The sequence below is a fragment of the Taudactylus pleione genome, unplaced genomic scaffold (genome assembly GCF_031769625.1).
Source record: "Taudactylus pleione unplaced genomic scaffold, aTauple2 ptg000329l, whole genome shotgun sequence".
Classification (NCBI taxonomy): Eukaryota; Metazoa; Chordata; class Amphibia; order Anura; family Myobatrachidae; genus Taudactylus; species Taudactylus pleione.
In genome coordinates, this window is record NW_028284730.1 from 7,113,057 (window position 1) to 7,135,958 (window position 22,902).

Here is a 22,902-nt window from a genome sequence, read left to right on the forward strand (position 1 = left end):
GTGAGAAATGAAATGAAGGCTTTCTCCAGCAAAAATGCTGTAAAAAAGCCTTTATTTCATTTACAAAATAGACCCCATAATCTTAAAGGTTTAATTTTCTTTCATTTAATCTGGAACCTCTGCAGCTTAATTTACTACTTTATAATCAAAGACTATAAAAATAACCAAATTGCATTTCCGAGTACATTTATTTTGATGGTTTGACAGATCTCGGACCTGTAAATGTTCTTATTACTGTATATCACTATGATACTGTGTCACTGGTATGCCATTTTTATTATTATTTACTGTTAAAACTTTCTGGAACATAAGGCAAGAATCGGTCAGCATGTACACCTGTCATACCATACATACATGCAGCTGTATATTATACTTACAATAGTTTTATCCGCTACCATGTAAAGCTGTATATATTTCTGGGATTTCAGAAATTCATATTTCTGGAGTAAATGAAAATGGATGTAAGGTAAAGAAACACAAAACAACGGTATAAAAAGATAAGAGCAAAACAACGGTATAAAAAGATAAGAGCACATTCCTCCAAACTCAACAATACACATCCAATAAGTACAGCAGCCAAGAATATAGGTGCATATGACATGCACACAGGGAATCGGTATGTAATGCTGGCGGATCAAATACCGACAGCGGCAGGCCAACGGGTCAAAATCCCGGCTGCAGGAGGCAAGTACTCTAATCCTCCCTTCTCCCTACCCTAACCCTAATCCTCCCTTAGTGGTGCCTAACCTAACCTCCCCCCTAGTGCCTAAACCTAACCCCCCTCCCCGCACCTTAAAAGGAATCGGTATGATTTACCGCCAGACCCCTGGCCGGCGGTTCAAATCCTGACAGCGGCAGCCCAAACAGGATGAAAACCCGATCGTCCCCAGGTAAGTATTCATTAACCTATTCCCCCCCAAACCCTCCCTTAGGGGTGCCTAACCCTAACCTTCCCTCCAAGTGCCTAACCCTAATTCCCCCTCTAAGTGCCTAAACCTAACCCCCCTTCCCCACCGCCTAAACCTAAGTCCCCCGGGGGGGTGCCTAACCCTAACCTCCCCCCGGGGGTGCCTAACCCTCCCTCTCCCTAGCCTAACCCTAACCTCCCGGGGGGGTCCCTAACCCTAAGTCCACCCCAGGAGCCCTAAACCTAACCCTCCCCCCCAGCGGCTGTCCGTAGCGGCACCTGGCATCACTTCGATCGTGATGCCGGGCGCCGGTCTCCTGGCTTCGGTAAAATGACCGGCGTCTAGATGTAGACACCGGTCATTTAACCCTCGCCAGGATATGACAGTTGGGAAGCCGGCTGTCGGGATTAGGTCCGCCGGCTTCCCGACTGCATACCTCTTAAACCTAACCCTCCCGGGTGGGTGCCTAACCCTAACACCCGCTAGTGGTGCCTAACCCTCCTTTCCCTAACCCTCCTGGGGGGGGTTCCTAATCAGTGGCGTATCTATAATGGGTGCAGTGTGTGCGGGGCACATGGGCCCCGCACTGCACACCCCCTGCACCCATATTATTTTTAACTTACCTGTCCGTGGTCCCATGTGGGGATGTGAGTGTCGGGATATCGGCGGGCGGGTTAGCGCTCGCCGGTATCCTGACCACATCCCGCACACGGTGGTTCTTCTCTAGTACAATTACAGCTTAATATTGCTCCCCAGCATTTATATAGGGTCAATACTTTATGTAACACTGTATAAATTGTACAAGTTGCACAGATATTAGATACTAACACAATACACCTCAATGCACGTATAAAAGCGACTGGTTATTGGGTGCAATGGGTTCCATTGTTTATCCATTTGTACTAGCATTAAAAATGGTAGTAAATGCATGTATTGTAATGGAAGTGAATAGAAATAGTAGGTGTGAGCACTAATACAGCAAAAGAGCTTTCCAGAAAAGAGGAACCTCTCTAGAAAAGTCCTTTAGGCGCAAAGAAGTAAGAGGAGCCATGACATGAAACAGGTCTTGTGATGTGTAATGAGCAGCATGAGAAGAGGTTGTATGGGTCAGGACTTTACTGTTTAGGGATAACAATTTGAGTTGAAGTACAATCATTAGCAGTGTGGCCTGTAAGTGACAAAGGGGGAGACTCACCAAAGCTTGGAGAAGATAACATGGAAAGAGATTTAGGGGGGATATTTTTGTTATCACTTGTTACTAATCTTAAATGGTGCTCCAACCAATCAACTCCTAACTGTCATGTGTTTGAAAAATGACAGGAGCTGATTGGTTGGAGCACCATTTAAGATTAGTAATGAGTTATAACAGGAATATCACTCGTTTTTATATATGCTCTAAGGGCCTGATTCAGAGCCGGACGCTCTAAACGAGCGCTCGCTCTGAATCAGAGCGTTTTGGTTTTTTTTGCGAAGCGGCCTCTTGGACGCTCGCATAGCTGTGGGTTACCACCCACAGCTTATGTGAGCGTCCATGATGATGGTCGCGATGGTCAAGACCATCACGACCATCGGGCTTTCGACAAGACCCTTGCGGTAGGGTATCGTTGACCGCAAGCCCTGGAGTGATTTTGGCTTTATCAGAGCCAAAATCACTCCCACTGACATCACTAGTGATGTCAGTGGGGCCGGACCCAGACGGTAGGCGTTCCCATGGGAACGCCTCCGTCTGGGCAGCCACGCCCCCGGCACGCCCACCAAAGGGGGCGTGCTGTCACTCACCATCGACACCATGAATCAGGCCCTAAATTCCAACCAATCAGCTTCTGTCATTTCAGCCAGACTAGTCTCTCAGTTCGTTACTAGCTCCATCCATCCATCCATTTACATCCAATCATCACCAAGACCAATAGTTACCTAGTAAAATATAAAGACACCACGCCAGTCTATAACAATGAACTAAAACTACTTTTACCCCATAAAATGATTCCCAGATCTATATGTCAGATAAAAGGGGTGTATACCACTGCTTCACCTCAGCATTGGTGGCAGATCGAGAGGATTTGGAAGTCTTCCCCTCCTCCCATGTGGTATTAGTCACACCGCAGGTTTTTGGGATCTCTTCCTTGGCATCGAACACTGCATGTTCCCCACTGTCCGTCTCATTCAATGGCTCAATCAAGAATCGTCGGTTTCGTATACGGATGAGACCACTGCAAACAAATAAAGTCACTTACTGTAAAGGCCCCCATACATCAGAGAAGGATTGCAGCAATCGTGCAATTTGCAATTGATTGCGTATAAAAATCTACAATGTATGGGCTTCACAGATCGCAGATTACAACCAAAAAGTGATTGGAATTATTTAATCAGATTGTCCAACATGTTGGATTTCACAGATGGATTGGGGCTGTAGATTGCTAGTGTATGGACATGATCAGCAGATTTGCAGACCGTTTCTAGCAAAATGATGGGCCTTTCAAGATTGCCAGATCTGTGTTTGCTGCAATCGATCTGCAAATCACTGAAAAAGATCTGTAGTGTATGGGCGCAGATTGCTCGATTGGGAAATCCTAAGATTGGGCAATAAATCTTCAAATTGTTCAATTGTGGTTTTCAGATTGCTGATGTATGGGGGCTTTAAGAATACAGATAATCAAAGCAATTATGATATACACATGATATAAATTTGTGCTGACTAGCACCCCTCCCACCTGCCCTTAGGTGTTATTAATTAGTATGGTAGGAGTTGGGCGGAACAGTGGTGCTCCTTAAGAGCAAAAATTATATTTAATTTTGCAGGATGATACCTACCTAAGATAAATAGGGGTAGGGATGTGCGCCGGATAATTTTTGCCGGATTTGGTTCTAATTCGTCGTCCAGCTTTGGATTTGAATTTGGATTCGTCAGACTGTGGTGACTGGCTTTGGATTTTTTTTACAAAAATTGTCAAAAAAAGCTAAAATCACATAAATTGATCTTTTTTTTTCTTCCTAGAGTATTATTAACCTCAATAACATTAATTTCCAGTAATTTACAGTCAATTTAGACCACCTCACAGTTTAAATTATAGTTTTCACCATCATTGGCCAAAGGTTGCAGTGAGCTGACTGGTTACTAAGCGACAGAGCAGCGGTGCAGTGGCACAGACACCACAGTATAAAGCACATCTATGAAACATTGGCACACAGCAGTGGCAGAAAATGGTCCTTGGGCCCTCCCACCCGCCCAGTGGGGTACGGCCAGCAGAGTCACAGTACTTGTATACACAGGTGGCTACGGCCCAAGGAGTCACAGTGCACAATCTTATTCACATAACACCGCACATAGTGCCCCTGATTCACAGTACACCATAAAGTAGTGTCTCTTATTTAGTTACGACACACAGTAGTGCCCCTTTTACACAATGCCCACAGTAGTGCCCCTTTTACACAATGTCCACATTAGTGACCCTTATACACAAAGCCCACAGTAGTAATGCCCCTTATACAATGCTCACAGTAGTAGTGCCCCTTATACAATGCCCACAGCAATAGTGTCCCTTACACAATGCCCCCTGCAGTGGTGTCCCTTACACAATGCCCTCAGTAGTAGTGCCCCCTATGCAGTGCCCCTCAGTAGTATGCCACCAGTAGTAGTGTCCCTAGTAGTATGCCCCCAGTAGTAGTGCCCCTAGTAGTATGTCCCCAGTAGTATGCCCCTATGAGTAGTGCCCCAGTAGTATGCCCCCAGTAGTATGCCCCATTACAAGTGCCCTTAGTAGTATGTCCCCATTACAAGTGTCCCCATTAGTTGTGCCCCTTGTAGTATGCCTCCATTAGAATAAGTGCATCCAGTAGTTGTGCCCCTTGTAGTGTGCCCCCATTAGAATAAGTGCCCACAGTAGATATGCCCCTTGTAGTGTGCCCCCAACAGTTATGCCCCTTGTAGTATGCCCCCATTAGAATAAGTGCCCCCAGTAGTTGTGCCCCTTGTAGTATGCCCCCATTAGAATAAGTGCCCCCAGTAGTTATGCCCCTTGTAGTGTGCCCCCAATAGTTATGCCACTTGTAGTATGCCTTCATTAAAATAAGTGTCCCAAGTAGTTATGCCCCTTGTAGTAAGCCCCCATTTGAATAAGTGCCCCAGTAGTTATGCCCCTTGTAGTATGCCCCCATTAGAATAAGTTCCCCCAGTAGTTATGCCCCTTGTAGTGTGCCCCCATTAGAATAAGTGCACCCAGTAGTTATGCCCCTTGTAGTATGCCCCCATTAGAATAAGTGCCCCCAGTAGTTGTGCACCTTGTAGTATGCCCCCAGTAGAGCCATCACTCGTGACGTCTCTCCCATCACCCGCAGCGGGGGGAGCTGGCTCCAGCCGGCTCCCTCCGGGGACGCAGCAGCCAATGAGAGTCTGCCTGACTCTCATTGGCTGCTATAACAAACACACAGCCGCCGCTGGCGGCTGTGTGTTTGTTTCTGTGTAGGGCAGACCGCTATCACTGCGTTCTGTCCTACACTAGTGGGGCCCTGACGTCGGATTCTCTCTCCAGAATCCGACATCAGGAGGCCGCCGTTCGGCCTCAAATGGGGATCCGAGTCAGGCGGGGAACACCTGAACAGAGTTCAGGTGGACTCGGATCCCCAATGTTCGGAGCGGTTCGGATTCCACAGAATCCTAACTGCTCATCTCTAAATAGGGGGAGAGTAGACATTTGAAAGGAAATTCCTTTATGTGTGGGAGGGTAAGTATTTGACTTAGGGGTTGATTCAGACCCGGATGCTAAGCTGCGCTCTCTCGCTGCCGAAAGGGGCCGGGTATGCAAATTCCGCGATCGCACTGTCTGGTGTAAGGGCGCCCTCTATGTATTAGAGAGTGACGGCAGAGTGAGCGAACGCCGGTATAAAGACGCCCACTTTTAATTCTTAGCACACGTCATCTGAAGGAAGTGTGTGATTAATCAGAACCAGCGAGAGCCATCGGAGCTGCACGCAGGGCTTGAGGAAGACCCTACCCCGCCGCAAGCACTGCGATCATGGCAGGCTGAAATACAACCAGGTGATGTGTACTGTGATGCTTCCATGCTAATTATACACACCCATAAAACTCAGTTTTGACACCCAGACACGCCTGCGTTCGCAGCACCACTCCCCCGTTCACAAGCTCCTTCCCCTGTTACCACCCACAAACAGCGCTATCTGTCACTCAAAGTAGCACTCAGACTTTGTGTTAAGAGCGCACGATTCCCAATTGCAATGACTGTTTTGCGCACTGCGATGCATAGGCATGCGCAGACGGGCGACAATCGCCCATAGCGCGCATCCGCGGCTTAGCGTCCGGGTCTGAATCGGGCTCTTAGCCCGATATCCAAGGAGAAGGAGATTGGATCTCATATCATAGGGACATACTGTATTTTGCATCTTGCAGTTGCACTTGTGGGCTATTATACAGCATACTTTCATAACTGTAAAAAAACATCCAAACACCCAAATGTTCATAAAATAGTGGAGTGGACAGGACATAGATTGCAACTTTAATTAAGTCATTTTCTGTATATATCTCTATAACTGGAGAATGCATTTTTTTAACCTATGACATATATCTCAATTTTCAGGATCTTTATAATCAAGACCACATAAAGATGGATGAGTGGCCACACCACAGGGTGGTCTAGAACTTCTGGAATGCAGTCACACCCTTACCCCCTCCTTAAACAATTATTTCTGTGCGCACAAGTGGCGAACAACTGCACCCCATTCCTTCACAGAGGTTATCATCCCTGTATTGAAAGGCACTAGGGCTCCCCCTCACACCCACCCATGGGCTGTGGAGTCACAGTATTATTATTATTACATTTTATTTATAGGGCGCCACAAGTGGTCCGCAGCGCCGTACATACAGTAAAGGGTACACAACATTACATTACAGTAACCAAAATATAAACAGAACACAAGTAACAGTTAGCAACACAATTCTCCATACACAATACAGCTGGGAAGGTGAAGGCTGGCATAGATGTGCTAGAGAAGAAGGCTGTGAGACAGTGGGGAGGAGGACCCTGCTCCTAGGAGCTTACAATCTAGGGGAGAGTAATGAACAAGACTCCAGAGGGAAAGTTACCAAGTGTCAGTTTTTCAGGGGTTTTGAAAGCCGTAAACATCACTGGGAAATGTAGGCACCAAAACCACTGTAGTTCTATGCAGCGATTGTCAGTGGGGTTTAAGTCAATGTGTATCTGTTTTACCTCGGTTTTGTGAGGGGTCTTATAATGAGATTTTGACCAAAGCGTGGTAAAACCGCCATCACACCATCGCAGCTATCTGGTCAGTCAGAAGTAGAGGAATTACAATACACTAATAATGAGGGTAATATTGACAATATTAAGTCATGGTCAATTGGTATTTAAAATGTATTTTAATGATGAGGGAAGCATTTATCACTTTATGTCTCTCTCTCTCTCTCTCTCTCTCTCTCTCTCTATATATATATATACATATATATATATAAAAATAAAAGTCCAATCGGTCCGGCGCTCCTGTTTCCTTTGGCTATGTTGCGTGCCTGCCTTCATCGGTGATGAATGGTATATGCAGAAAGGATGGGCAGCACTGCGGGTCTTTGCATTAATCTAACCTATTGTGCCAACGTTTCAGGGCTTTACGCCCCTATGTAACCTTGACAAAGGGGCGTAAAGCCCTGAAACGTTGGCACAATAAATTAGATTAATGCAAAGACCAGCAGTGCCGCCCATCCTTTCTGCATATATATATATATATGTATATATATACACACACACTATATGTATATATATATATATATATATATATATATATATATGGTATCCACATCTAAATGCTTCCCCATCATTAAAAGAATTGTTTCTCTCATAAGAGAATTATCAATGTAGCTGTTTCTGATTCCTTACATATATAATAATTGCCTTCATAATAAGTGTATGGTGATTCCTCTCCTTATGTTGTCCGGATAGCTTCAAAAGCCTGTGGTTTGAGCCTGTCCCAACCATATTTATTTGGGTGCGTTTGTCTGTATATTTTTGTCGGTTTCTAAAGTTGACGCTTAGTAAATATGGGGTTTCCATACTCCTCTTAAAAACACTGATGTTGAACTGATTTCCTATTGTAAAGTTTGACTTTAGAATAGTCAGAAAACTCCAATCTGACACCTAATAAATATACTCACTGGAGTGTCAACTTTGCTATCCCAGTTGTCCCAGTATAATGGACAATGTCCATGAACGGACTGGGGCTGTAATTCGGCCCCGGCATCTCTCTGTGTGCATGTGCCATAGGCATGGGGGCGTGTTGCCAGTCAAGGGGTCCTGGCCTCGTAGCACGCCCCTGTCTCTCTGCTTGCTGGCCGAGCAGAGTGCTGGGAGGCGGAACTGCTCGGCCAGGCTTTCAGACTGGATCAGCCCATTGGCCCTCCTGGCATTTGCCAAAAGAGCCAGATGGCCAGTTCAACCCTGCATGGGTCCCTAAGATCATGTCCACTATATGTCCATCCATAGCGACATTTTGTGCTTTTTAAATAACCTACACAGTGGGTAGTGGGGGAACATAGTAATGTCTATGATATTGATAACTAATAAAAACATATTTGGTTTTGAAAAATAAGATAAACAGGTCACACAGTAGTATAAAACCACAGTGTATTCTGACACAGTAACATACAACAGTGCATAGGCGTGCCTGGGGACTGGCTGCTGTCTGACACTGTGGGGTTGTGTAATAAAATAATACAGTGATCCTAAACATGGAAGTGTTACACTGCAAAGTGGTCAGGGCTGTCTAAACATAATAGGAGAACAGAAAACAAGTGATTAGGACACCAATATTTGCTGTAAATTAAAGATAATTATCTGTAAATGCAATGGAAGCGGAGCGAGCTAAATTAAGACTGCATCGTTATATATGACGTTTCACGTAGAAATGTTTTTCTGAGGACTTACCTAAGCCCTTTACATGTACAAATGCTGAGCGAGGAGTCACCGTTCTGTTTCACGTGTCCCTGGTAACAGCAGTGATCCTGCAGGAGGTAAACACAAGTACTCCGAATTATAAAGGGGTCAGAGTGTATCCCCTGGTACAGACGTTCATTTCCAAATCATTACTTTGTAGTTTTTAAAATACAGGTTTCCAAACTCTGCTCAACATAATTTCCCCTCAGCTGAGCAGATTCTCCTACACACTACACAGTCTCAGCTCCACATCGTGTACTGCAGTCCCCAATAGACATTCATTTATTGCATATGAAATATTAATCTTCAATAAGTAATACATTATAACACCCAGAAATTAAGAAAATATTAAATTAAACAGAATTAGAGGTTATTGCGAGAAGTTCTATGAAAGATCAGATCTTTTATTTTAAAAAAGAGGATATTAGGGACAATCTGTAAAACTTTGTTCCATTCCAGATAATTAGAGACTCTTGGCAGTTTAGCACAGTTTTATTATTATTATTATTATTATTATTATTATTAGAGTTTTAGAAAGCACCAATATATTCCTAAGCACTTTACATTATTAAAATATAGTCATAGAAGCAAGCAAACATTGCTAAAGATTGTAAGCTCTTGGAAACAGAACAATCTTCACCACCTCGGTTCAGTGTGTATTAATGAGTTCGGTTGCTAGGGTGAAAGGAATCGGGAACAAGCCCAGTGGCAAACGCAGGATTTCTGGAGGGGGGTTTCCAAATGCTTGATTTTAGAGTGAGTGGGGCCTGTCCATGAAGAGGGCATAATTACCACTTATCCAGCTTTAATATGTTACATACAAAGTGTATTGTGTGTCATAATTCCAGCATATAGAGGACCAGCGATCACAGTAATTCATTAGATGCGGCAGTAGGTCCATCCTGCTTGAGTTTTTTTATTTCAGATGTGGGCACCATTCCTGAGCATTGGAGCAAGTCTGGAGGAGCAGCAGAAGAACTTAGCACTGCCCTGGACATATATGTACATATCAGTCTCCTTATCTACTGGATAGTGTATTATTATTAGGGGTGTGCACCGCACCACTTTTCGTGTTTTGTGGTTTGATTTTGGATCTGGATCTTTCTTCGTGTTTTGGATCTGGATTGGTTTTGCCAAAACCACCCTTCTGTGTTTTGGGTTCTGGGTTTTGTGTTTTGGATCTGTATTTTTTTTTTAAAAAGTATAAAAACAGCTAAAATCACAGAATGTGTTGTTTTTTCTGCTCCTATGCTATTATTAACCTCAATAACCTTAATTTCCACTAATTTCCAGTCTATTCTGAACACCTCACACCTCGCAATAGTGTTTTTATGTCCAAAACACTATTGCACCGAGGTAGCTGGATGACTATGCTAAGCGACACGAGTGGGTGGCACAAACACGTGACCCATCTAGGAGTGACACTGCAGTGGCAGACAGGATGGCAGTTTGAAAAACTAGGCCCCAAACTGTACATAATGCAAAGAAAAAAAAGAGGTGCAAGATGGAATTGTCCTTGGGCCATCCCAGCCACCCTTATGTTGTATAAACAGGACATGCACACTTTAACAAACCAATCATTTCAGCGCCAGGGTCTGCCACACAACTGTGGCTGAAATGATTGGTTAGTTTGGGCCCCCACAAAACAAGCTGGCAATTAATCTGTCCCTGCACAAACTGGCTCTACGGAGGCAAGATGTCGTCCTCATCCTCCTCATCCACTGATTCCTCACCCTCTTCAGTGTTGTGTATATCCTCATCCTCACAGAGTATTAACTCGTCCCCACTGGAATCCACCACCACAGGTCCCTCTGTACGTTCTTTAGGCTGGTCTCCCTGGAAGAGTTGATAATTCTTTTTTATGAACATCATCTTCTCCACATTTTGTGGAAGCAACCTCCTACGCCTTTCGCTGACAAGGTTCCCGGCTGCACTAAACACTCTTTTGGAGTACACACTTTAGGGGGGGCAACTCAGGTAAAATAGAGCCAGTTTGTACAGGGGCCTCCAAATTGCCTCTTTTTCCTGCCAGTACAGGTATGGACTGTCTGACATACCTACTTGGATGCTGTCACCGATGTAATCCTCCACCATTCTGTCAATGGTGACAGTATCATATGTAGTGACAGTAGACATGTCAGAAATTGTTGCCAGGTCCTTCAGTCTGGACCAGATGTCCAAACTTGGTCCTGCCTGCCCTGCATCACCGCCAGCGGGTTGCTTAGGATACCTAAGTGTTTTCCTGGCAGCCCCAGTTGCGGGAGAAAATGAAGAAGGAGCTGTTGACGTGTCACGTTCTGCTTCAGCTGACAGTGTTTTCACCAGCAGGTCTTTGCACCTCTGCAGGCTTGTGTCGGCTGGAAAGAGAGACACCACATAGGCTTTAAACCTAGGATTGAGCACGGTGGCCAAAATGTAGTGGTCTGATTTCAACAGATTGACCACCCTGGAATCCTGGCAAAGCGAATGAAGGGCTTCATCCACAAGTCCCACATGCCGAGCAGAATCGCTCCGTCTTAGCTCTTCCTTCACTTTCTCCAGCTGCTTCTGCAAAAGCCTGTTGAGGGGAATGACCTGACTCAAGCTGGCAGTGTCTTAACTGACTTCACGTGTGACAAGTTCGAAGGGCTGGAGAACCTTGCACAACACGGAAATCATTCTCCACTGCGCTTGAGTCAGGTGCATACCCCCTCCTTTGCCTATGTCATAGGTGGATGTATAGGCTTGAATGGCTTTTTGCTGCTCCTCCATCCTCTGAAGCATATAGAGGGTTGAGTTCCACCGCGTCACAACCTCTTGCTTCAGGTGATGGCGGGGCAGGTTCAAGAGTGTTTGCTGGCGCTCCAGTCTTCGTCACGCAGTCGCTGAATGGCGAAAGTGGCCAGAAATTTTTCGGGCCACCCAAAGCGTCTCCTGCACGCCCCTGTCGCTTTTCAGAAAATTCTGCACCACCAAGTTTATTGTGTGAGCAAAACATGGGACGTGCTGGAATTTGCCCAGATGTAATGCCCGCACAATATTGGTGGCGTTGGCAGATATCACAATCCCCAGGAGAGTCTAAGTGGGGTAAGCCACTGGGCGATGATTTCCCTCAGTTTCTCTAAGAGGTTGTCGGCGGTGTGCCTCTTACTGAAACCGGTGATACACAGCGTAGCCTGCCTTGGAACGAGCTGGCGTTTCTGAGATGCTGCTACTGGTGACGCTGCTGCTGTTGCTGCGTAAGGTGATACATCTACCCAGTGGGCTGTCACAGTCATATAGTCCTTAGTCTGCCCTGTTCCACTTGTCCACACGTCCGTGGTTAAGTGGACATTGGGTACAACAGCATTTTTCAGGACACTGAGGACACTTTTTCTGACGTTTCTGTACAGTCTTGGTATCGCCTGCCTAGTGAAGTGGAATCTAGACGGGATTTGGAACTGGGGACACACTACCTCCATCAATTGTCTAAATCCCACTGCACTAATGGCGGATACCGGACGCACGTCTAATACCAACATAGCAGTCAAGGCCTCAGTTATACGTTTTGCTTCAAGATGACTGCTGTCGTACTTCATCCTCCTCGCTAAGGACTGTTGGAGGGTCAATTGTTTAGTAAAAGTAGTGGTGTTCCTACTTCCTCTCTGGGATGATGAATGACTCCCAGCAGCAGCAACAGCAGCAGCGGCAGCAGGAGGCGTAGCAATGCAGGATCCTCCGGAGGAATCCTGGATAGGAGAGTCAGTCATGCCAGTGACATGGCCTGCAGGACTACTTCCGATCCTGACTAATGAGGAAATTGACAAGGAGGGAGTTGACGGTGTGGTTTGCAGGCGCTTGGATACAACAGGACAACAGGATTTAGGTGTCCCTGGACTGCTTACGGTCTTAGCCAAAGTTTCTGAACTTGACAGTAACTTTTTATGAACGCGCTCTAGGTGCCGTATAAGGGAGGATGTTCCTAGGTGGTTAACGTCCCTACCCCTACTTATTTCACCTTTACATATGGTACATATGGCAAGACAGTTGTTGTCCGGATTTGGATAGAAATATTGCCAGACCAAAGAGGTGGAATGTTTGGTCTTCTGCCCAGGCATGACCGTGATGGGCTTTTTCATCCCACGGACAACAACTGTCTCCCCCGGAGCCTGATTTAAACAAACCACATCACCATCAGAATCCTCCTCGCCAACTTCCTCCTCAGCGCCAGCTACACCAGTATCCTCATCCTGTTGTACTTCAACAGTGACATCTTCAAGTTGCATATCAGCAAGTGGACTGTGGGTGCTCCTTTCAGCACTTGCAGGGGGTGTGCAAATGGTGGAAAGAGCCACCTCTTCCCGTCCAGTGCTGGGAAGGTCAGGCATCGCAACCACCACCACACTTGGACTCTCCTTGGGGATTTGTGATATCTTCTTAGAACGCACAGTTCTTCGCTGTGCTTTTGCCAGCTTAACTCTTTTGATTTTTTTAGTGGGAGGATGGCTTCCATCGTCATGTGAAGCTGAACCACTAGTCATGAACATAGGGAAAGACCTTAGCCACTCCTTGCCACTCTGTGTCGTAAATGGCATATTGGCAAGTTTACGTTTCTCTTCAGATGATTTAAATGTTTTTTTCAAGGTTATTTTCCTGAACTCTGCCATTTGGGATTGTATGTGCCCTCTACTATGACATTGGGCATCGGCCTTGGCAGACGACGTTGATGGCATGTTATCGTCTATGTCATGACTAGTGGCAGCAGCTTCAGCACTAGGAGGAAGTGGTTCTTGATCTTTCCCTATTTTATTTTTATCGGAGAAAGTTTGGTCCTCCATTTATGTTATATTGATATATACGTGCGGCTAAGGCGCACACAAACACAGAAAATATTTTTTTATTTTTGTTGGAGACTAGAGCACTTTGTGGGTTACACCACCCTTTAAGTAATGAGCCAGCCGGCCTTTACTTATGGGACACAGGCGCACGCTTGGCGCTGTTCCTTTGTTGATGCACGTGCAGCCACAGTAGTGCACACAATTCACAAACACAGAAATTTTTTTTTAATTTTGTTTGGAGTGTACTTTGGGGGTTACAGCACCCTTTAACGGTCATGCCAGCTGGCCCTTTACTTATGACACAGGCGCACGCTTGGCACTACTTTGTTGATGCACGTGCGGCTACTGCGCACACAATTCACAAACACAGAAAATATATTTTTATTTGGTTTGGAGTGTACTTTGGGGGTTACAGCACCCTTTAACGGACAAGCCAGCTGGCCCTTTACTTATGACACAGGCGCACGCTTGGCACTACTTTGTTGATGCACGTGTGGCTACTGCGCACACAATTCACAAACACAGAAAATATTTTTTTATTTTGTTTGGAGTGTACTTTGGGGGTTACAGCACCCTTTAACGGTCAAGTCTGCCAGCCCTTTACTTATGACACAGGCGCACGCTTGGCACTACTTTGTTGATGCATGTGCGGCTACTGCGCACACAATTCACAAACACAGAAAATATTTTTTTATTTTGTTTGGAGTGTACTTTGGGGGTTACAGCACCCTTTAATGGACAAGCCAGCCGGCCCTTTACTTATGACACAGGCGTACGCTTGGCACTACTTTGTTGATGCACGTGCGGCTACTGCGCACACAATTCACAAACACAGAAAATATTTTTTTATTTTGTTTGGAGTGTACTTTGGGGGTTACAGCACCCTTTAACGGACAAGCCAGCCGGCCCTTTACTTATGACACAGGCGCACGCTTGGCACTACTTTGTTGATGCACCTGCGGCTACTGCGCACACAATTCACAAACACAGAAAATATTTTTTTATTTGGTGTGGAGTGTACTTTGGGGGTTACAGCACCCTTTAACAGGCAAGCCAGCCGGCCCTTTACTTATGACACAGGCGCACGCTTGGCACTACTTTGTTGATGCACGTGCGGCTACTGCGCACACAATTCACAAACACAGAAAATATTTTTTTATTTGGTGTGGAGTGTACTTTGGGGGTTACAGCACCCTTTAACGGGCAAGCCAGCCGGCACTTTACTTATGACACAGGCGCACGCTTGGCACTACTTTTGTTGATGCACGTGCGGCTACTGCGCACACAATTCACAAACACAGAATTTATTTTTTTATTTTGTTTGGAGTGTACTTTGGGGGTTACAGCACCCTTTAACGGACAAGCCAGCCGGCCCTTTACTTATGACACAGGCGTACGCTTGGCACTACTTTGTTGATGCACGTGCGGCTGCTGCGCAAACAATTCACAAACACAGAAAATATTTTTTTATTTTGTTTGGAGTGTACTTTGGGCGTTACAGCACCCTTTAACGGTCAAGCCAGCCGGCCCTTTACTTATGACACAGGCGCACGTTTGGCACTACTTTGTTGATGCACGTGCGGCTACTGCGCACACAATTCACAAACACAAAAAAATATATTTTTTTATTTTGTTTGGAGTGCCCTTTGGGGGTTACAGCTCCCTTTAGCGGTCAATCCATCTGGCCCTTTATTTATGGGACACAGGCGCACGCTTGGCACTACTTTATTGATGCACGTGCGGCTACTGCGCACACAATTCACAAACACAGAAAATATTTTTTTATTTTGTTTGGAGTGTTCTTTGGGGGTTACAGCACCCTTTAACGGTCAAGTCAGCCGGCCCTTTACTTATGACACAGGCGCACGCTTGGCACTACTTTGTTGATGCACGTGCGGCTACTGCGCACACAATTCACAAACACTAAAAAATATTTTTTTTTATTTTGTTTGGAGTGCCCTTTGGGGGTTACAGCACCCTTTAACGGACAAGCCAGCCGGCCTTTTACTTATGGGACACAGGCGCACGCTTGGCGCTGCTCCTTCGTTGATGCATGTGCAGCCATAGTGCACACAATTCACAAACACAGAAAACATTTTTTATTTTGTTTGTAGTGCCCTTTGGGGGTTACAGCACCCTTTAGCGGTCAATCCAGCTGGCCCTTTATTTATGGGACACAGGCGCACGCTTTGCACTACTTTGTTGATGCACGTGCGGCTACTGCGCACACAATTCACAAACACAAAAAAAATTTTTTTTATTTTGTTTGGAGTGCCCTTTGGGGGTTACAGCACCCTTTAACGGACTAGCCAGCCGGCCTTTTACTTATGGGACACAGGCGCACGCTTGGTACTACTTTGTTGATGCATGTGCGGCTACTGCGCACACAATTCGCAAACACAAAAAAAAATATTTTTTTATTTTGTTTGGAGTGCCCTTTGGGGGTTACAGCACCCTTTAACGGAGAAGCCAGCCGGCCTTTTACTTATGGGACACAGGCGCAAGCTTGGCGCTGCTCCTTTGTTGATGCACGTGCAGCCACAGTGCACACAATTCACAAACACAGAAAAAATAATTTTTTTTTAGCACTTGGGGGGAGCACCCCTGATGGACAGAGCACCCCCTGGACAACACTACAGCACCCCTTTAGGACTGGGACACTGCACAGGACTTTGGAGTGGACACAGCCCCTATGGACAACTGACTGCACAACACTGTCCAGCCAGCCCCTATGGACTTTGAAGTAGTGGACACAGCCCCTATGGACAACAGCAGCACAGCGCAGCACAGCACAGCACAACACTACACTGCACTACACTACACTACACTACAACACTACACTACACTAAACAGCCCAGCCAGCCCTAACTCCCACCCTCCCTCTTCACTGTCCACAGCCGAGTGAGAAAATGGCGCCAACGCGGGTACCTTATATAGGATCCAAAACCCGCGAGACCCGGAAGGCGGGATGATGACGTTTTGCCTCGATTTCAGATCCGAGTCAGGCGGGAAAAGTCGAGCCTGACTCGGATCGGCCTCGGATCGGGGGGGCTCGGGGGGGTTCGGATTTCAGAAATCCGAACACGCTCACCCCTAATTATTATACAGTATTAATAATTAACCCTATAGATGGTCTATAGCAGTGCACCCCTAACAGTGCATGTTTTTCACATCTAGTTGGTGCACAGGTATACAGTATTTATTACTGGCTGACACATTTTAAAAGATCCACAGGTGGTGCTATTCATTTAATTTGTGATACTGAGAAGAACATGCAGCACTAGTAACATTCTATTATATGACTGTTTCTATTGTGGTCATGGTGTGTGTGCTGGGGAGGGGGGTTTCCAGGTATACGGAACCCCCCCTGCGTTTGCTTATGAAGCCATAGTCAGTGCAGGCAGAAATGGGACACAGTTAAAGAACACCAAAGTCAATACACAGGTAACCAAGCCGGAATGGTATACAGCAGGGACGTAACTTGGGAGGTGCAACATGTGCCATGGCACAGGGCAACGTAGGGCAGGGGTGCTGTTAGAGCCTGCCAATTTTCTGTTTATAATCATTCTCACTTATAGCTTCCTCTTCTTTCATCCCCGGCTTATCCTGGCTGCCCCTATCTCCTCCCTGGCTGACTCCCCCTACAAATGGCCACCTCCCCAAGCACCTTCAGTCACATCCTCTTTTATTTACACACACAGTACTGTCATACCGAGACTCAAACCCATCACTTCATACATGGCAGTCAGACACCTTAAAGATGGAGCTGTCTGCCCCACAATTTCTAATGGCAGCCCATGAGGCTGCCATCACAAATTGTGGAAATTTTGGGTTCACATTTTATGATCCTATTTGAAAAACGGGATGGGGGGGCGCCAATGCGCTTTCTGGCCCAGGGCACAAAAAGTCTAGCTGCGGTTCTGGTACACAGGCAACAACGGTTGAGACAGGAAGGCAAGAACAGCAAGGTGAAGAAAATCTGCTATTTATACAGTATAACTATACATCCACTAATTGGCCACTAATTAGAAACAGTTTAATCTCATTCAGTAATTAGAAATCAGTGGGAAAAGTCTATCATGACACAGGCCAGGCAATTGACTACGAAGACAGAATTCAAGGTTTGAGTCTCTGACAAGTCCTTCCAGTCCCTGCCAATCCCCCCATGACACAACTACATACAGGAAAGACCGCACATAATCCATCCTATACCTGATTCTCTGGTCTGGTCTTTACCAGGCTTCCATCCTTTTTGTATAGTGTCACTGTGAAATCATCAGATATCAGATCCCTACAGGAGAGACAAAGGAACACAGTATCAGAATGAGAGGTATATTCACCGTAAAGCATAAACCCTTCACCACATTTCAAAGGTCAGGGTCACTAAAGATCTCATGTGACAAAACATTGTTGCACTTCATGATTAACATAGAAGTAAAGTATTACCTGCATCATTAGTCAATAAAGTTATCTAATATAAATTCAGTGTAAATTCTTACAGTTCTGTAATTACAGCTATTAATTCTTCAGTAAAAGGCTATAACATTATTAATATTGTTTCTTCAGTTGAGACAATAACATGGTGTCTGGTACAACTACATACTAAGGCAAGATTATAGTCCTGGCCTGTCATGAGCAGGTCATGGACATCACTATCACATAGCTCATCCACACACTGATGCCAGGTCCTCCTCACCCACTCCTCCTCTCCTGTCCTAGCTACTTGGTGCAGTCTTACTTCCTTTAAACTCCCTATGGTTGATATGCGCACTATACCTTACAGACTTAACTCAACTAAAGACTTATCTAAAATAAACACATGGACAACAGGAGTTGGATTTAAAATTAAAGGTCAAATTTATTTGATATTAGATTAATAATAATTAATAATTAATAAAATATAGAATTTGGGCTATCGAATTAGATAATTAGATGTTGCCCATTGAACTTGATTGTGAGCTTAAAGTTAGTATGGTGGCGGACAACAAAGAACACACACACCCATAAAACACACGCAGACCTAACACATCACCATTGGTGTTCAACTCTCCTGCAAAAAGCACGCCCGGACGGGCTGTGTCATTTCCCGGTCGGGACAGTTTTGGCCTATTATTGAACCAGAAGAGCGCACCCATAATTTGTATAACTAAAAGCACATTACCGTTCTTTCTGCCACAACACACAAAACAAACAAACACACAACACACAGGGAGGGAGAGTCAGATTTCCAGAAACAAAGAGGCTGAATCTTTGACTAACAGACCTAATATACCTGCAAGGCCCAACCCCCAAAGAACCCTATAGGGTAAGACTAATGATTGACACCAACCTCAAAGTCCTTAAAGGTATACTGCTCCCACAACCACGAGGTTTAACCTGGCTCAGTAAGATTGCACCTGCCTTACGCTGTCCTTTTCCTCCATGTCAGCTTGGTCACAGCACCTGTGCAGACCTGTCAACAGCTGCACACAGATAGGGAAGCTCTGCAAGCCAATTGCCACTGTCAGCTGCAAGATAGTGAGACTCGGCAGATCCCTGCCTGCATGTCACTTGCAGTGTTCCAGATATCCTGTTCCCGGTGTCTGCAGTGTATGGGGATCCATATTCTCCTACTAGCCACCAATCAATTGGGGTCCATTATCCCAACTAGCCACTGGGAAAAAATACTATTCTCTTTGGGAGATGTATCAAAGCATGGAGAGAGATAAAGTGCCAGCCAATAAGCTCCTATCTGTCATTTTTCAAACTCAGCCTGTAAAATGACAGATGCTAATTGGTTGGTATCTCTCTCCAAGGTTTGATACATCTCCCCCACTGTTGAATGTGGCCAACACGGTAATATGGGCAATATTCTTCACTAGCCACGTGTGAATGAGGCACATATTTACTGCTAGTTGTCATTGGATATGGTGTACACTCTCTAAGGACCACCAGAATTATTAGCTTGCCACCAGTTTCCTATGGGGGCATATTTTCTGCTAATTGCTAGTGAGTAGGGTATATATTCTGTATTAACCACTTGCCTGGCACGGGCTCATCAGATGCGACCACACTAGGCTGAGCTTTCCCTGACATGGTCGCATCCGATGTGACCAGTCAGAAATGGCCACTAGGCGTCTGCGGGAAACTAATTTTCCTGCAGCTGCCTACATCAGAGGGACCTCCCAGTCCCTCTGCACCCGTGGCTGCACCTCCAGTGTGTCCCGATCAGTTGTGTGACTGACAACTGTCTATAGCCGGCGACATACATACCCCCTCCCTCTCATTCAAGCTCTTCCTCTTCCTCTTCCTCTCGGACAGTGTTTTGTGTAAGAGATTGTATATATATATATATATATAATTATATATATATATATTTACTTATAATTTTTTACAATTTTGCTAGTTTTTTTATTTTTAACATTGACGTTATAGGTAATTTTATTATGGCGGTCCTGTATCGATCAAGATTCGATACGGGGCCTCTGATTAGGGATAGTTGGGGGGGTCTGACCTTAGCAGCCAAGACGCATTTTTGTTGAAACATCTTGTTTTGAGTTAAGGGATAGTCTATGACAAGTCTTTTTGCCATCGCTGACGGACACCATTGCTGCCCCAACTATGGCAACCCCCAACTGATGTTAAGGAAACATTGGTGGAGGCGGTCTCAAACCATCAATAGTTTCTATCGATGGTTGAGCCCATTGGCCACCGATGGTACAGCTGTCAATAGCCATCACTACAGTATACCATAAAAATTGCTATTTTATGGTATACAGGGCCTGATTCAGACCCGCTCGCAAGCGGGTCGATGTTGCCCAAGTCCGCATGCGCACGACGGAGGCTGCTCCATCGTGCGCATGCGCGAGACCCGGTTTGCGACGAGGGAAGCCATCGCTCCGGGTCTCGCACCAAAGGGGGCGTGCTGTCGATGGTGATTGACAGCACGCCCCCTTTGGTGGGAGTGCCGGGGGCGTGGCTGCCCAGACAGAGGAGTTCCCATTGGAACGCCTACAGTCTGGGCCCGGCCCCACTGACATCACTAGTGATGTCAGTGGGAGTGTTTTTGGCTCTGATAGAGCCAAAAGCACTCCGGGCTTGCGGCCAATGAGACCCTACCGCAAGGGTCTCGACGCAAGCCCGATGGTCGCGGTCTTGATCATTGCGACCATCTTTTTGGCCGCTCACATAAGCTGTGGGTGGTCACCCACTGCTATGCGAACGACCAGTGGCTGCTCCAATTTTAGTTAGGACGGACCTGATTCAGAGCGAGCGCTCTTGTCAGAGCGTCCGGCTCTGAATCAGGCCCACAGTTTTTAAAAATATTTTTTTATATAAAATCATGCTGGAAAAGATTTAAAAAGATGTGCTGGAAAAGTTTTAAAAAGATGTTCTTGACCTAATTCAACAAAAAACCCTACAATTTCAATAGGAAATACCCAGGGGCTTTACGTTACCAATTACTAATCATTACTGTCCAGTCCAATAGACCATATCTCTTTTCACTATTACTACCTAGGTCAATGGAAATGCTATTATTAATGACCATCTACCATTAATAATGATCCTGTCATTATTGACTATAACCTTAATGATGCCTCTTACTCTGCCTTTATTTATTAATGATGTCTCGCTTACCCTGCCATTATTAATTATGCCTCACTTACCCCGGCATTATTAATGATGCCTCTCTACCCCTGCCATTATCAATGATGCCTCTCTACCCTTGCCATTATTAATGATGCCTCTCTACCCCTGCCATTATTAATGATGCCTCTCTACCCCTGCCATTATAATGATGCCTCTCTACCCTTGCCATTATCAATGATGCCTCTCCTACCCTGCCATTATCAATGATGCCTCTTTACCCTTGCCATTATCAATGATGCCTCTCTTACCCTGCCATTATCAATGATGCCTCTCTACCCTGCCATTATCAATGATGCCTCTCTTACCCTTCCATTATTAATGATGCCTCTCTTACCCTGCCATTATCACTGATGACTCTCTTACCCTGCCATTATCAATGATGCCTCTCTATCCTTGCCATTATCAATGATGCCTCTCTTACCCTGGCATTATTAATGATGCCTCTCTTACACTGCCATTATCAATGATGCCACTCTACCCTTGCCATTATCAATGACGACTCTTACCCTGCCATTATCAATGATGCCTCTCTATCCTTGCCATTATCAATTATGCCTCTCTTACTCTGCCATTATTAATGATGTCTCTCTACCCCTGCCGTTATTAATGATGCCTCTCTACCCCTGCCATTATTAATGATGCCTCTCTACCATTTGCCTTTATCAATGATGCCTCTCTTACCCTGCCATTATCAATGATGCCTCTTTACCCTTGCCATTATCAATGATGCCTCTCTTACCCTGCCATTATCAATGATGCCTCTTTACCAATGCCATTATCAATTATGCCTCTCTTACCCTGCCATTATCAATGATGCCTCTCTTACCCTGCCATTATCAATGATGCCTCTCTATCCTTGCCATTATCAATGGTGCCTCTCTTACCCTGCCATTATTAATGATGCCTCTCTTACCCTGCCGTTATCAATGATGACTCTTACCCTGCCATTATCAATGATGCCTCTCTTACCCTGCTGTTATCAATGATGACTCTTACCCTGTCATTATCAATGATGCCTCTCTTACCCTGCCATTATTAATGATACCTCCTTACCCTGACATTATCAATGATGACTCCTACCCTGCCATTATCAATGATGCCTCTCTATCCTTGCCATTATCAATGATGCCTCTCTTACCCTGCCATTATTAATGATGCCTCTCTACCCCTGCCATTATTAATGATGTCTCTCTACCCCTGCCATTATTAATGATGCCTCTCTACCCTTGCCATTATCAATGATGCCTCTCCTACCCTTGCCATTATCAATGATGCCTCTTTACCCTTGCCATTATCAGTTATGCCTCTCTTACCCTGCCATTATCAATGATGCCTCACTTACCCTGCCATTATCAATGATGCCTCTCTATCCTTGCCATTATCAATGGTGCCTCTGTTACCCTGCCATTATTAATGATGCCTCTCTTACCCTGCCATTATCAATGATGCCTCTCTTACCCTGCCATTATCAATGATGCCTCTCTTACCCTGCCATTATTAATGATGCCTCTCTTACCCTGCTGTTATCAATGATGACTCTTACCCTGTCATTATCAATGATGCCTCTCTTACCCTGCCATTATTAATGATACCTCCTTACCCTGCCATTATCAA

The 22,902-nt window shown here is 45.3% G+C and overlaps 1 pseudogene; it reads right to left on the minus strand.

Annotated features, from left to right (window-relative positions):
• Positions 1-22,902, minus strand: part of LOC148509307 (zinc metalloproteinase-disintegrin-like protein H3) — a 97,242-nt pseudogene that overhangs the window by 60,897 nt on the left and 13,443 nt on the right.